We start from the raw sequence: 15,989 nt of genomic DNA, 5'->3' as shown, positions 1-15,989 counted from the left end.
AGAGGGAGTGCAGCCCGGTGAACCCCTCGGTTTTGGCCCAGTGATACCGACTTTGGACTTCCAGCCTCCAGGACTGTGAGAGCATAAATGCCTATTGTTTAGGTCACCCAGCCTCTACTAATTTGTTACGGTGACAATAGGCAATGAATACATCTACTCAATATCATTTTTCCCATTCACTCTTTGTACAGAATTTTCATTTCAGTAAGGATACCCTGCTCATTTCTTCATTTATCAGCCTCCTTTCCAGCCAGGTGTGGCTATGGGACTATGTTCGGGCCAATACGATATAAGCAGAGGTTGTGTGGATTTCTGTGAAGGCTCCTTAAAAGGGGGATAGAGAACCAATGTGTACCCTTTTGCTCTCCCATCCTCCATGCTTTCCATCTGGAATACAAACGTGAAGGCTGACACTCTAGCAGCCATCTTGGGAACATGAAGTACAACAGAGGCTTCTGTTCCTGAGTTACTGAACCAATACCAGCAGCCACTGCCTTCAGACTGCTCATTATGAGAAGTAAACTCTTATGTGCTTATGCTACTCTCTTTAAGATGTGTTAGTAACAGCTGTTCACAATCCCCACTGAAAAATCTTTCCTATTTTTCCACCTCATACCATCTATGTCAGTCATCGGAATGTATAATAATACCTGTACTTGTGTGTTTATTTGTTTCATGTCTGCTTCCTCTGCTAAACTGTAATTTCCATGAGGGCGGGGCTCGGGTCTGTTTTGTTCATAGCACAGGACCTGGCACAAAGTCGGTGCTCAGTGGGTATTTGTTGAACGAATGAACAAATGCCTCTCTTAGTGAGGTCCCAGGCATATTATAAGCAAAGACCATGATTCATTCCTCTCTTTTCTTTAGTGCAGCCCTGGGCTGCAAATCAATGTACCTGGAGTCCTGATTAAGTAGAATGGAATACAAAGAATTGAAAATATCTGGGCTCCAGTCTGCCCTGTGGCTTCTTAATAGTAAGTGCTGAATAAAGTTTTATTAAGTGACTCAGGAACAGACTGGCCCTCTGGAGAAAGACAAGGATGTTTAGGGATGGCATTTCAGTGTGGGATATGAGGCCCTGAGAAAGGAGTGTCTGCTGAATCCCCAACCAGCCATCAGATTTGCAGGGCATGCAGAAGCCAACTCTAAGTTCAACCAGGCTGTGCCCATTTCAAATTCCTGGGAGCTGAGGCTCAGATGGGGACAGGGACTTGCCTGAGGTCACTTGGGGTGGTAGCAGAGTCAGATAAGGCTGCTCAGCTTCCAATCCAGCCCTTCTCCCTGTTTAGTGTTCTCTGTACCCTGTCATCTTCTAGATGACAAGACAAAGGGAAAGGAGGTGTGCATGACTGGGGCTTCCCCGGTCCCAGCTAGAACATCAGCAAGCAATCTTCCCGTTCACAGATGTCATTGCTGAGGCGCCAGGAGGCTGCGGGTCCTGCACCACAAAGAGTTTGCAGAGGCTAGAAACCCAGACCAGAAGTACCCACTGTGGAGCTTTTCCCACACTGGCATCCTGTCTCTTGACCAGGGCTATAGCAAGTGTCACCACCCAGGCTGGGGGCAAATGGCTGCATTCCTCCCGGTGTTCTCAAGCTCCAACCTCAAGGCTGGCAGGTTTAGGATAGACTGTTCACACTTTCTTCACATGTTAGCAATTCAAGGTGCCTGAGAAATCTGCTTGGCTGACCATGACTGTCCTTCAGGTGAAGAAAAGGAGAGCCAAGAGCATCCCAGGGTCTAGTCCAGGGTGACATAGCAATCAACCATGGTGGAACCAGGGCCAAGGTCTGACATGTGTCTCTTGGCCAGTGTTCAGCCACCTGCGGTTTAGCAGTGACCTCTAACAGGGCAGGCAGAGGAGGGGAGACACAGCCCTGGTGAAAAAGAATGATGTGTTTTAGCAAGTTTAAGGTTGAGCGTTTCTCCCTCCACAAAAGTAGCCAGTGCCTTGTACTCCCAGAGCCGTTCTCAAACTTTCTAATCTCAGGACCCATTTATACTCTTAAAAATTGATGACCCCAAAGATCTTCTTTTTTGTGGTCATTATATCTATCAACATTCACTGTATCAAAAATTAAAACATATATAATAAATATTGATTAATATAAAAATAACAATACACATTCTAATATAGAACCTATTTTATGAAAAATAACCTTATTTTTGAAAAAAAATTGTGAAGAGTAGCATTGTTTTACACTTTTCCAAATCTCTTTAATGTTTGGCTTAAAAGGAGACAGCTGGGTTCTCATACTTGTTTCTGTATTCAGTCTGTTGTGAGATATCGTGACACGTAGCCTCTGGAAAACTCTATTGTACACTCATGAAAGAATGAGAGTAAAAAGCCAAGTAATACATTGGTCTTAGAGTGCAAACAATTTTGACCTCATGGATCCCAAGGGTCTTGGGGAACTTAGGGGTCCCTGGACCATACTTTAGAACCAGTGGTCAGCACTCTGTGAGGTACTTCCTGTTGTCATTTCCATTTTATGGATGAGCAAAATAAGGTTCAGAGATGTTATGAGCCTCGCTCAAAGGCACATAGCCAGTAACAGTCGTATCAACCCAAGATAATCATCTCTAGGGAAGTGTGTTCCTAACAGCAGCATCGCACTCCAGCCCCTCGCTGATGGACAAATGTTGTAGGAGGAATGCGATCAGGAAGGAGCCAGAGGTTCTGGGGTACCCCAAGAAGGGAGAGGTAGTGTGGTTGTTGAGATTCTGGACTTGGAAACAGTGCCTGGACCCGCATCCTGGCTATGCCCTGTATGTGCTGGGTGACCAGGGACAAAGTGCTCAACCCCTCTGAACCTCACGTAGTCCTTCTGTGAAATGTGATGATATGATATTTACATCACAGGGTCATTGGGAGGATTAAATGTTAATTTATGCAAATTACAACAGTGCTCAGTAAATGTCGTATATAGTTCACATCTTTTAGATGGCATAGATTTGTGAGCAGGGCCATGGACGTGGTTTCACTGAAGCTGGAGGCAGGGGTTGGGGGGCAGGTGCAGATATAGCACAGGTCCTGAAGGGAGGGCCAAGGGAGGGAGAAGACACGTGGCCTGGAGGGCAGAGGAGGGGCTTCCAGACTAGGAGCACATCACTCTCAGGTGGTGGGCGGTGGGCACAGATGCCCAGGGACTCTGGGCGTGTAAGCCAGCAGTGACCTGCAGTGTGACAGGAGAGCCGGCCTCACCTGCCCCAGGGCACAGAGGCCAGATCCCCAGGGTCAACAGCCTGGTCACTGGGACCTAGACCAGACCTCCAATATCCCTCCTGGAAAAGCCACCAGACCACCTCCTCTCCTGACCCCCTTTAGGGGGTGAAGCCCCCAGCTCCCTGTTTCTCCCGGCATCCCAGCCCTAGAAAATTGTCTAAACCACAGTCAGAGGATCCTGAGAACCATCTTGCCACACTGCTCCCTTTTCATTTTGGCAGGTGAAGAACCTGGGCCCCAGAGACGTAGCTGGACCACTCGCACCACACAGCAAGTTGGGGACAAAAGGCCCAGGCCACTTGGCATCTGATTCTGGTTGTATGCACTGAGCCACCCCTCCTCCCTTGCTCAGCAGGGACTCAGGCCCATGTGCTGTTGTGTGACCTCAGGCAAGATGCTTAACCTCTCTGTGCCTCAGTTTCCTTAACTATAGAATGGAAATAACAATTTTACTTCCTTCATTGGGGTATTGTGTGGATTAAAGTAAGTCGATTGACACAAAACACTTAGAACACTACCTAGCTTTCAATACTGGTAGTCAACACTGTGACCACATCACCGTCATCACCATCATCATCATCGAGGTCTTGAACATCATTAGGGGATACACTGGGGGTGTTCCTTGTTTGAGGCCCTGGGGACAGATGGGTAAGCACAGAATTGTGTTCTGTCTTCTCCTGCCTGCAAACTGATTCACAGGGTGATTTGGGGCACATTGTTCACTATGCCTGGGCCTCTGTGTCCCCAGCTGGACTGGAGGGGGAGCTTTATTTCTTATAAAATTTCTATTGTGCCTCTAGTGCCATGGCATTTCTCTGGCAATACTGACCATAAAAATGTGCACGACTACTCCCTGCAGTATCATTTATAAGGCAAGAGTAAACATTTAGAAACCATCTCTGTCCCCTTCCTCATTGGAGTTTTAAACACGAGGGAATAATAGCCCCAAACTGAAAGTAATCCAGATGTCCCACAGCAGGTGCACAGATATTAAAAACTGAGACAACCACATGAAGGAATGTTCCTCAGCAATGAGAAGCAGTCACCTCCTGGTAACACAACAATGTGGGTGAAGCTCAAAAACACTGGATGGGGTGAAGAAGCCCCAAAGAGTGCCTACTGTATGAATCCATTGAAACAAAATTCCGGAAAAAGAAAAGCTAAGCTATAGGGGCAGGAAACAGTCTAGGGGTTGCCTGGGGCAAGATGTGAGGGCAAAGGATTGGCTACAAAGGGGCATGAAAGAACTTCTGGGGTAACATAAATAGTCTGGATTTTGATTATGGTGATGGTTACATGACTATATAATTAAAAAAATTTTTTTTAATGTTTATTTTTCAGAGAGAGAGAGAGAGAGAGACAGACAGAGAGTAAGCGGGGGTGGGACACAGAGAGAGAGAGAGACAGACAGACAGACAGATAGACAGAATCCAAAGCAGGCTCCAGGCTCTGAGCTGTCAGCACAGAGCCCGATGTGGGACTTGAACCCATAAATCACGAGATCATGACCTGAGCCGAAGTCGGACACTTAACCGACTGAGCCACCCAGGTGCCCCGATGAGTATATAATTTTTGAAAGTCATTGAACTGTACTCTCGAAACGAGTGTATTTTATTGTATGCAACTTATACCATAATAAAATTGATTAAAAAACAAAATGATGGTTCACACACACAAAGAAAGCTCTGGATTTGTCACAACGAGAGGGCTACAACTTTGGCATCAGCATGGAAAGACGTCCATGTTTTGTTGTTGAATGAAAAATAAAGGCAAATTATGTGACAGTCCTGTTGACACTGACATTTGTTGAGAGCTCACTGTGGGCCAGGCCCAGGCTAAGAGCCTCACCTGCATTACTTTGTTAAACCTCGACAATGTCCATATGAGGTTTTACAGAAGAGAAAACTGAGGTCCAAAGAGATGAGGCCACGCGGGACTCTGGGTATGAAGCCAAGGAGCCACACTGTTGGGACCTGGGACACACTCTGAGCCACCACACTGAGCTCTACGGTATGATTTCAGTGTAGCCAATAACTGGCAATGTTAGTCTATGCACAGGCAAAATCTGCAAGGGTGATCCCAATCTGGGCCCACGGGTTACATCTGGGAGGTGCATTTATAGGTACTTTCACTTTCAAAACTATTTCTGTTGAGCTTACTGTAACTTGCCTAAATTACTTTCCCAATCAGAGAAAGCAGTATAGATTAAAAAAAAAAAAAATTACTGAAAACATTCCTGTCCTGTATCTCATCTGCTCAGGATCCCGGCACCGTCTCCTCACTGCTCTCTCTCCTAGACGGGGCCACATGCCTGCCCAGAGCCCCAAGGCCCACTGATAAAGACTGGGGCACACTGAGACCCGTATCAGGCCTGAGCAGCCCTTTGCAGTCCCATCCATCTGGTCCCCCCAGGGAGGGTGGGCCCTGTTCCAGAAATCAGCAGGCTCCGTGGCCCTGGAGATAACAGGAGCTTGGTGGTAAGGACCAGCAGGGTGAGGGTCTACAGCAGGGGGATGGGGTGGTGAGTCAGAAGTGTGAGCAGGCTTCTCCCCACTGGGCAGACGAAGCTGCTGAGACCCAGAGAAGGTGTGATCTGCTTGGTCTGTATGGCCCTGGCTCTGTCCGCTGTGTGGCTCTGGGCACATTTCATGCCCTCTCTGATCCTCAGGTTCCCTTGCGATCCTTTGGTTCCAGCTTGGTCCTCTTTTAGGAAGTAACCTGGGCCCTGAAACCAGTCTTGAGAGTCCCTAGTGTGTAGGCAGACAGCAGGATGCACATGACGTCCTCGGCCCCCAGCTTCAACTCCAAGTGGACGCGTGGAGGTTCAAAGGCGCTCTTAGGACGCTGAACGCATGCGCACATGCCTGTCTGCGTGTACCCACATCCGCAGGCCCCAAGGACAACGAGCAGGGCCACCCTGGGCCAGGCCAAGGTTTGTTTACATGTCCAAAGGTCAGATGCTGCCTGCCAGGGAGGGCCTCAGCTGGTGAGAGTCTGCAGCTGTGTGCCCAGGACACAGATAACATGTGCCTCGGGGAGGGGCGGGCAGCCCCAGGAGAGGGTGGGACAAGAGTGACACCCAGGCTTCCCTCCCTGGGAGCGCCTGCTGGTTCTGCTGCTGTGGGCCCTGCCTGGGGAGTCTCCACCTCCCCTGTGTGCCTACAAGCCCCCGGGACCACTTAGCTTGGTTTCCCTGAGCCTATGCCCGCTATGTACTGCTCACCACTTCTTTGACACCACTGGGTGTATTCACCTCGTGGAGCCTCAGTTTCTTCATCTGTAAAATGGGGATAATCATGGCTCTTTCCTGATAGGGGGCAGAGTGGAGCCCTGGGGCTAAGGCCTGATTGTGCCAGGTGAGTGGGAGGGGCTTCACCCAGGGGTCTCTAATGTTAGGGATAGCTCCACATTCTGGAAACCCCCTCTGCACTGTAAGGAAGCTTAGGGGTCTCCGTCTGCACCTGAAGTCACAGGGTGGGGCCTAGAAGTCCTGCCTGTCCCTTTCCACCTTCTCCCCAGTGGTATTTCCCAACTGCCTGCAGTTCTACCTCCCCCCCTCCCCCCCACCCCCCCCCACCCCCACCCCCCCCCCCCCCCCGCGCCCATTCATCCCTCTCATAGCCACTGCCCTTAAGCAATCTCTCAGCTTATGTCAACAAAAGCACAAACGTAACCTAGTGGGCTTGTGGTCTGGCTGTGGAGATGGGATTTGTACACAGCAACTTAAAAAAGACTGGCAGCTTTTCAATGTGTCTGTGCCCTGTGCACACACAGGGGGTATGCGTTCAGCCTGAGTGTCTGCCTGGGAGGGGACACTTTCTTCTCTCATCTCTCCCCCTGGGACATTCCTTTTTTAAAGTTTATTTATTTATTTTGAGAGCGAGAAGGAGCAGGAGGGACAGAGAGAGAGAGGGAGAGAGACAATTCCAAGCAGGCTCCATGCTGCCAGCCAAAGCCTGACGCGGGGCTCAAACTCACGAACTGTGAGATCATGACCTGAGCCGAAATTAAGAAAAGGACGCTTAACCGACTGAGCCACCCAGGCACTCCCGCTGGAACATTCTTGCTTCCCCAAACTCTCACTACCCACCTCAAGGAAGAAGGATGCTGAAATATATACCAAAAAACCATTTGTATTAAATCGGCAAAAAGTGTGAGCACTGATCACCAGCAGGGCTGGAGAGACAGACTCCCCCCTCACTGTGGATGAGAATGATAGTGGGCACACCCCCCCAGGTGGGTGATTAGCATCTCTCTCAACACACAACCACACACATGACCAACAACCCATGGGTCACCTTCCTGGGAATCAATGGAACAGAAATGCTACTACAGGCTCATCTGTTCATGCATGTTTGTGAAAGCTTTTTTTTTCTTTTTTTTTTTTTTTTGCGGGAGGGAGCGGGTAAAAGCATAACCATATTGGAAGTATTTCAAATGATTGTCCACAGAGGTTGATTATCTAGACATTGTGTGATCCAACCACGCTATGGAAAAGTAAAGCATGGACTCCCTTGGAAATGTTTCCAAAATTCACTGCCGGTGAGAGAAGCAAGTTGAAGAACATGCAAAAACAGAACTCTGAAAAACACATGTAAAACAAAACTATTCTCTCCCTTTCTTTTTGAAAACAATTTTTTTTTAAACATTTATTCATTTTTTGAGAGACAGAGCATGAGTAGGGGAGGGGCAGAGAGAGAGGGAGACACAGAATCCGAAGCAGGCCCCAGGCTGTCAGCACAGAGCCCGACGCGGGGCTCGAACTCACTCATGAGCGGTGAGATCGTGACCTGAGCCGAAGTTGGATGCTTAACCAACTGAGCCACCCAGGCACCGCAACTCTCTCCCCTTATTAACAAGTCGCATATATGGCAACTCAAGTCTATTGGCATGGGAAAGTTCTGGAAGGAGTCACGCCAAATGATTAACCTAATGCATGCCATTTTCTAGCTGTGTGACCTTGGGAAGTGACTTAGCCTCTTTCCTCTTCCTGAAAGTTGGTAATAACAAACCTCACAGGGTTGTGAGGAGCCTTAATGTAATTATTATAAATCCTTTGGCACATAACAAGCAGTCCATAAATATTTAGGGAAATAAAGCAGGAATCCATTTTCAGCGGAACTAATTTATTCTCAGGAGTCAACTTTCAGCTCAGTTTCAGTGCTGGAGGCTGGTCTGCCTGCCTTTGCTGTCACCTAGCGGTCACAGTAAGAAAGCACACACTGGAGCGCTTTCTGCTTCCTTCCTGCCTTTATTCGTTGTGGAGAATAGAGCACCCTGTCTCTCCACAACCCAAGTCCCTCTGGGTTCCTCCAGGGCCTGCAAAGCGTCAGGCACTCCTGTGCCTTGGGGTTGGAGACTGGCAGACTCCGGAATGGTCCCAGGGCCTCTATGAGTCTTGGTTTTCTCATCTCAAGACGGGGAGTAGTAACAGCTTACTTCATACCTTTGTAAGGATAAAATGCAGTAATGCATGTAAAGCACTTAACACTGGCCCTGACACAAAAGAACATCCTAGAAATGGTAGTTATTGGTATTTACACACTTATCTCCTTACTGCTTAGGAGAGCTGTATTACACCCATTTCACAGATGAGGAGCTCGAGACTCAGAAAAGTCGAGGTAACTTGCCCGCAGCCACTTGGCTAAGAGAGCACCAGCCAAGATGAGACTGCAGGCCTGCCCAGGAGCTGCCTCCCCACCCTTAGGCTACCATTTCACATGCTCATCTGCAAAGGAGTTGTAGGGAGCAGTTTCTTACCACAACTCGTGCCCGAAGTTTGGATCGCACCTACCAGGAACATTAAAAAAAATATACTGAGATATATACTGACCGTTGTGTCTAACAAACTGCTTTACAACCGATTTTGTGTCCTAGATGTTCCTGTCTTCTCATCCGAGTCCGGGCCCGCAGCTGGCCGTAGTAATCTGAAGGGAACTAACTGGGGAGCTACCTTCTTCCAAGGTCATGTGGCTGCTAGCAAGATTTACTCTCAAGGATTGTTGGACTGATGTCTTCCCAGCTGTTGCCCAGAGGCCACCCTCAGTTCCTCAGTTCCACGCATCAATGTCTCCTGTGTGGGAGTTTGCTTCATCAAAGCGTGCAAGCCGGGTGTGGAAGCAAGAGCAGGGTGGAAGTCACGATCTTTTGTAGCCTGATTGTGGAAGTGATTATTGCCGTGTTCTATTTGTTAGAAGTGAGTCACTGGGCCCAGCCCATCCTGCACAAAAGGAGAGTACACAGGGGCTTGAATACCAGGAAGAGGGGATCACAGGGGGCCATTCTAGAACCTTTCTGCCTGCCACACCAGTCGCCAACTTTTAATTTTGCCAGAGAAGAACACTTAGAAAATCAACTCCCACCTCTGGTTACCATAACTTCATAAATGAAATAGACCTTTTTACAATCTGTCTAGATACAAAGAGATAATTTCATAATAAGGGGTAGTCCCTTGTAGGTGAATAAATGTAGCCTCGTGCAAAATGCCCGCATGGTCCTCAGTTTTCTCCCTCTGCAGAGCTCTGGTGTCTGGCTTAGCACCAGGAACCTCCTCTCCTGCCTGAAGCAGGATAACACAGCAGCTGGTGGGTGGAGTTAAGAGAGGAGGGGGTGGGTTGGCCTGAGCATGGTTGGGGCCCACACAGTGCCTAGCACTGCCCCCCCCCCCCAAGCTGGTTGGCTGAATGAATGAATACATCAGTGAGAAACTTCATGGGGACGTGTCACTTTTACCCCTGACTCTCAGACAAGGAAACCCAGCCTTGTAAGGCTAAGTGACAGCTGGGCCTAAGCCTTCAGGGCTAGAAAGGACATTAAATTTGCAGGGTGCTCTATTCTCCACAAATCCCTTCTGCACCCATTAGCTAAGCTGATAGTCTCAATGCCCCTGGTTGTGGGAAGAAGTTTGCCATTTCCCATGTTAGCACTGAGCAAACAGGTTCAGAGAGGTTAAGCACCTTGCATGGACCCGGAGAGGGCTGAGGGAGGTTTAAAAAAAAAAAAAAAAAAAAAAGCAGCAAGGGTTACTGAGCAGGGAGGGTCCAGCAGGGGTCATTTGACCAGTCTCCCAGATCAGGAGTCAGTTATAGGGGGGGCAACTCTGGGGCCACGAGCCATCTTTATTCTTCCAAAGTTGGGCCAGAGGTGGCTCTGTGGCAGGTGGCACCAGGGTACTACTGAGTCACATGGCCCCAATGCAAAGGCAAGAGACCCTAGAACAAGCAGCCAAGTTAGCCTCAGAAACTCAGAACTTTTTCCACTTCCCCTTTACTTGGGCCAAAGCTGCCCCATCCCAGCCCCTCAGCCCGGTCCCCAGGGTGCCCCTGCTGCACAGGGTGCCGCTTGCCCACTTGGCCTGTTCCACTGCATATTCCCTGGTTTAGTTATGCCTTCCCTTCTTGAGGAGCACCCCCCTGGGGCTTCTCTCTGCACCCCCCACCCCCCAGCAGAGCACGTGACCAGTGACATCACTGGAGTGAAATGGCCACCCTCGTCTGGTCTTTATTGTACCCAGGAATATCCACTCTCAACCCACATACAAAATCCCGAGATTGGATGCTACGGTCACCCCTTTTCACAACAGAAAAAAGCCCCAGGAACCAAAAGGTTGGTGAACATGGTCGAATCACACAGCAAGTATTTGGTGCCACAGCTGAAAGGTGGAAAGGCCACATTTAAAAATCCTCATCCCTGCATGCAAGGCACTGGGCTAACACGTTTATAGACAACACATTATCTCAATTGCCGGCACAAGGGGGCCACTATCATTAAATCCATTTTACCCACGAAGAAATTAAAGTTTAGCTAGGCCAAGTGACCTGCCCAAGCACGTCAGGGAGGAACGGGGATGGAACCCGCGGCCGGCCCTCTTCTGCAGAACATTCCACTGCCTGTAAAACTGTGGGCAGATGCATATGGTTACTAGACTCTTAGGAGTCAGGTCCTGCTTTTCAGTTCTCCTTTGGTGGTTGTTATCTTTGTTTCCCTGACTGTGTGCTGTAGGCTAAGGATGTAACTCTAGAGTCGCCATTGTAAAGGCAATTAGATAACTTTAATGAAGAATGCCAAACAAAAAAAATCTGACTTATGGCAAGATATATCATGATTAGCCATAGAAGATGTCAACTTTTTCCAGCTTATAAGTGCAAAGCAATACAATCAAAACACCACTGAGGTGTTCTGCAGAATTTAATACACTTATTCTAGAACGACATGGAAGAGGAAACAACAGTCAAGAAATTCGCGAAACTGGAAGACGCAGAAGGAACACGTCTCCTATCAGATAGCCAGACTTAGTATAAAGGCTTTTTATCTGTAATTAAGAGAGTACTGCTCTGGGAATACATATTAAGAAAAGAAAAAGCATCAGGAAAACCAGTCTTATCTCACCACTTTGGTCATGAAAGAAACCCAAGTGAAAACAAAGTCACCTTTTATACCCATCAGACTGCCAAGGATGAAAAATGACAATTTTCAGGATTGGGGACACGTGAGAAATCAGACACTCTCTACACCGATGTCTGCACGTGTAGGTAGGGGGATTGAGAATGAGTCAAACGTTCCTGGGAAGGGGTTTGGTAATATATATCAAAATGCAATGTGCCACGCTCCTTGACCCAGAGGATCCCCCTCCAGAATTTGTCCTTATGTCATGAATGATGTCTCTTAACGGCATTGTTTACAATAGGAAGATGTTGGAAGCTGCTTCAACGTCCATCAATAAGAGATTGGACAAATAAATCGTGGTATGCCCATACAACACAAGTATCACAAAAGATTAAAAACGAAAGTATAGACCAACAGCACTGACAAAGATGATTGAGTAAATAACAAAGATTGCCTTGACCCCACCGCTCAGAAATAACTACTGGTAAACATTTTGTTTATATTTTCCCAGCCTTTTTTCCATGCATGCACACATGTTATTGAAAGAAATGGAATCATACGATATGTATTACTTTGTAACTAGCAATTTAAATACATATTGAATACTGTGATTCTTTCCAAAGGCATAATTTTATACTAAAAAGGCTACTTTCATTAATTTTTAATTTCACAAAGTGCATTCTCATGTAACAATGCAAACATTACAGGTAAAGCAAAATCTCTGTCTCTTCCTCCTCAGAAATCACGGCGTTGGGTGTGCATTTCTGCAGATCTTCCCCCAAACTTTTCAGGCTACTCATACTCATATATATGCACATGTAAACATGGAGTTATGTGTTTATATTATTTCATAACTTGGTTTAGTAAATTAGCAGTATGATTTGGAACTCTGCGAGGAACCAGATACATTTTACTATTTTATTTGTTGGCTCGTACTCCATTTCCTTATTGATGGCCATTTAATAGTAAAAAAACGAAAAGATAAACAAGAAACAAACAAAGCCTATAAAGCAAGGGTGAGGAAGGGCGGGAGATCTCGAAGAGGAAAATAGACGAGGAGTCTTCCAGGTTAATGAGATTTTTAGAGCTCCCTTGATTTCCACTAGAGGGAGACAAAGCCACACGGACGAGAAGTCTCCTCATGTGCCTTAACCGTAGCCTTTCCCGATTTTCCATCATTTTCTAGCCCCCTCCTCCCACCATGCCAGCTTTTCAAACGCGCCATCACTTTCTCAGGATTGGGGGCTACGAGTCTTCGCAGGGCGTTCGCCCTGTTCATGCACATTCATCCAAACTCTAGAGAGCCCGCCCGGAGGAGCAGCCGAGGCTAGCAGATGTGCGGTCCAAGCGCGCGTGGCGAGTCTCGGGCCCAAAAGATGCGCGCAAATTCTAGGACCCTAACCTCCAGGTCCCCAGCATCAGGCTTTGGGATTTATCGCCCCCTCGTGGCGGGATTTGTTAGTGCGCCCCGCTCTCGGCCGCGAGCGCTCGGAACTGGTACAGCAGGTGTCACCAGCCCGCAAACAACTGAGGTCACGGTGATCGTGGCGCTCCCAACACACCGGCTCTGAGAAATCCCCCCCCCCCTTTCCAGGGCTCCCCAAAGTGGAGGTGCAGGGACAGGGGAGATACAGAACTCCACCTGCCAAGCATGGTGGAGCTTCCCCTGTCTTAGTACGGTTTGTCATCACACATTTAATTTACACTTTTTGCACGTGCCCAGCTCCGTGCTGAGACTATGGGTGTGTGTCTGCCGGGGAGGGGAAGTACAAAATAAGATCAGATCCCATCTCTGTCCTCCACCTCTCCAGCTTGCCGGCCCTCTGATCCCGGGCCTGGGGGACGAACCCAGCCCCACCCCCTCCCCTGCCCTCCCCTTAAGGGGACAGAATGCAGCAGCAAGTCCTCTGAGAGGTGTCCTGGGAGAGCGGAAATAGCTCTGGGCAGGGAGCCTGCAGGCTGGTTCTCCCCCAGCCTGGCAGTTCCTTGCTGTGGGTCTTGTTTTGTTCTGGCCCCCTGGTGGTTCTCTGTCTCTGCCTCCCTGGGAGAGCCTCTCAAACTTTCACCCCCGGAGTTGCTGCTTACCTGGGTGATCAGCCCTGGAAGCAGCTGTGGTGCCTCCTTGGACTCGGTGTTGAGCTGGCTCCTTCTCCCAGGGGGCATCTGTTCAGGGAGGGAAGGGGGAGGACGGCCAGAACCTGTGTCCCTGCCATTCTGAGCGAAACCCGGGAACCTGGGCCAGGTCACCCCTCGGTGGGGTCACCCCCACCCCTCCCCAGGCTGACGGGCTTCCTCCTCCAGCCATGAGTAGTTCTTTCTCGGTGCTTCAGTTCCCAGCTTAAACTAATTTTCTGAATTAGAGGCCGACATTTAAAAATAAGGAGAGTTACCTTCAAATTCCCAGCTTCTTGTGAAAGACTCAAGGTTCTGCCTCCATTGGCCTGACTTCCTCCAGGTGGGGCTGAGCAGAGGCTGCCTGTCGCAGGTGTGGACTCTGGCTGCTGGTTTGCTGTGGGCCACCCAGCCCTGGACGCCCGCCCACAGGAGCTGCCTGGCCCTGTGAGCGCCGGGGCCCCTAGTCTGGGCAGGAGACATCCCTGGGCAGAGGCAGTGTCTGTTTCCCTAGTGCCCAGCACTGGGGTCTGGAGCATGGTGGGAACACAGTAACTACGAGTTGAATAAATGAATGAATCAACACATGTTTCTGACATTAAATCTCACATCCCTCACCCAGGCATTCAGGGCCTCCTTGATCCTGTCCCAAACTACCAATGACGATGACAGTGGTGGAGTTGGTGTGCACGATAGCAGTCCCCCGTGTGTGACTTTGTAGCCCTTTACAAAGCCCCACTTAACTCCTGTCAGCAGCCCTTTGGGGTCTGTTCTATTTCCTCCCATTTCTCAAACGAGGAAAGCAAGGCTCAGAACAGTGAAGCGATCTGCGTGGGATCATGGGACTCTCTCAAGGCGCCTGCTAGCATGCAGCTTCCCAGCACTCCTCCTTCTGGATTTCCGGCTGTGGCCACAAGCTGCCCGAGGAGGTTCTGATGTGCCAGCACATTTGGGATCCTTGCCTGTTAGAAGCACTGCCCTCAAGGACCCAAATAGGGGCCCTGGGAAACCCTCTGTCCCACCAGGGACCTGGGAGCCTTCAAGCAGAGATGGGACATTCATCTACTTGTTAACTCATCCATTCACAAGGCCCTATGCTGGGCACTCAACAGTGAGCAGAGCAGACCCCGCCCCTGCCTTGGAAACTTAGAACCTAGTGGGGGAGTCAGAAAGTAACCAATATACAATACAAAATGTGCTCTGAAGGAAAAATGTGGAGACGCATGAGAAGGGATCAGAAAGTCCAGCTCCTGCGGGGGGCAGCAGGGAAGCTGAGCTCTGAGGGAGAAGTGGGAGCTGGGGAGATTCCCTCCACAGGCTGGGGTGTGTGGGTAGGACATTTGGAGTACAGGGAGGAGGGCACAGAGGATGGTGTGTTCCCTGTCGTTCATACTGGCTTTCTGACATCTTGAGCAAGTCATGTCCAGTCTCTGGGCCTCACTCTCTGTACCTGTGAAATGGGTGCGATGAGCGATGTGAGGAGATCGGACAAGACTTTGTCATCTCTTATCTGTGTACAAAGGGAATCAAGCTGGGGAGGGGCTGCCTTTGTGCCTGTCCCCTCTTTCCTGGCTGGAAAAGGCTTAGCGTACTCCAGGACGAAATTGGGCAGCTTCTCCAGTTATCACCAGAAATCTCTCCCTGACCTTGGGATGTTGATTAGCACTCCCAGACAAGGAGTTCACTCTGGTTTTCTTTCAGCACCTGGAAGGCTGTGCCCACTCATCTCTACGCCACCGAGAAGGCGTAGGCCTGGCTCAGGGTGTTGCCCTCACCCAGGCCTGGGAGAAACCCTGGCCACTCCCAAGCCCCTCCTGACATTTATGAGGTGCTGCTGAAAGGGGGGGGCCCCTCCCCAAACCCCGAAGGAATGTTAATTGGCTGAAGCTGTTGCCTATGCACCTGCTGGGGCCCGAGTTATTACTGTTTTATTTTTATTTGTGTCTTCCCAGAGGTGCCTGGGTTGGGCTGAGTGGCTGGCTGCCTCTCCACACTGGAGCCAGAGATGGGAAGAGGCTAGGGGTGTGGTGGGGGCACAGAGGACCCTCAACTTATCCCCGACTCCCACCCAGCTTCCTCCTCTTGTTGGGGTCTCAACTCAGGGACACGGTGAAGAGAAAGTTCTGAAAGGGAATGAAACGCAGAGCTGACAGCACAGTTTTAGGGTCATACGCACAAGGGTACACAAGCTGGCTCTACACTCCTTGGTTTGTGTGGCCCCAGAAGGTATAACCTGTCTTATATAATAATACTGAGCTTTCCTTGT

The 15,989-nt window shown here is 49.3% G+C and overlaps 1 long non-coding RNA gene across 2 annotated transcripts in view; it reads left to right on the top strand.

The window, feature by feature from the left end:
* LOC131506954 (uncharacterized) overlaps positions 1–12,222 on the top strand; it is a 72,294-nt gene extending 60,072 nt beyond the window's left edge. For both annotated transcript variants that reach the window (XR_009259243.1, XR_009259242.1), the window contains exon 3: positions 9,104–12,222. This is a non-coding gene — a long non-coding RNA (uncharacterized LOC131506954). The remainder of the gene's footprint in view (positions 1–9,103) is intronic.
* The last annotated feature ends 3,767 nt before the right edge of the window (positions 12,223–15,989 follow it).

This window comes from Neofelis nebulosa, chromosome 1 (assembly GCF_028018385.1).
Source record: "Neofelis nebulosa isolate mNeoNeb1 chromosome 1, mNeoNeb1.pri, whole genome shotgun sequence".
Classification (NCBI taxonomy): Eukaryota; Metazoa; Chordata; class Mammalia; order Carnivora; family Felidae; genus Neofelis; species Neofelis nebulosa.
This window is presented reverse-complemented; position numbering and strand designations above follow the sequence as displayed.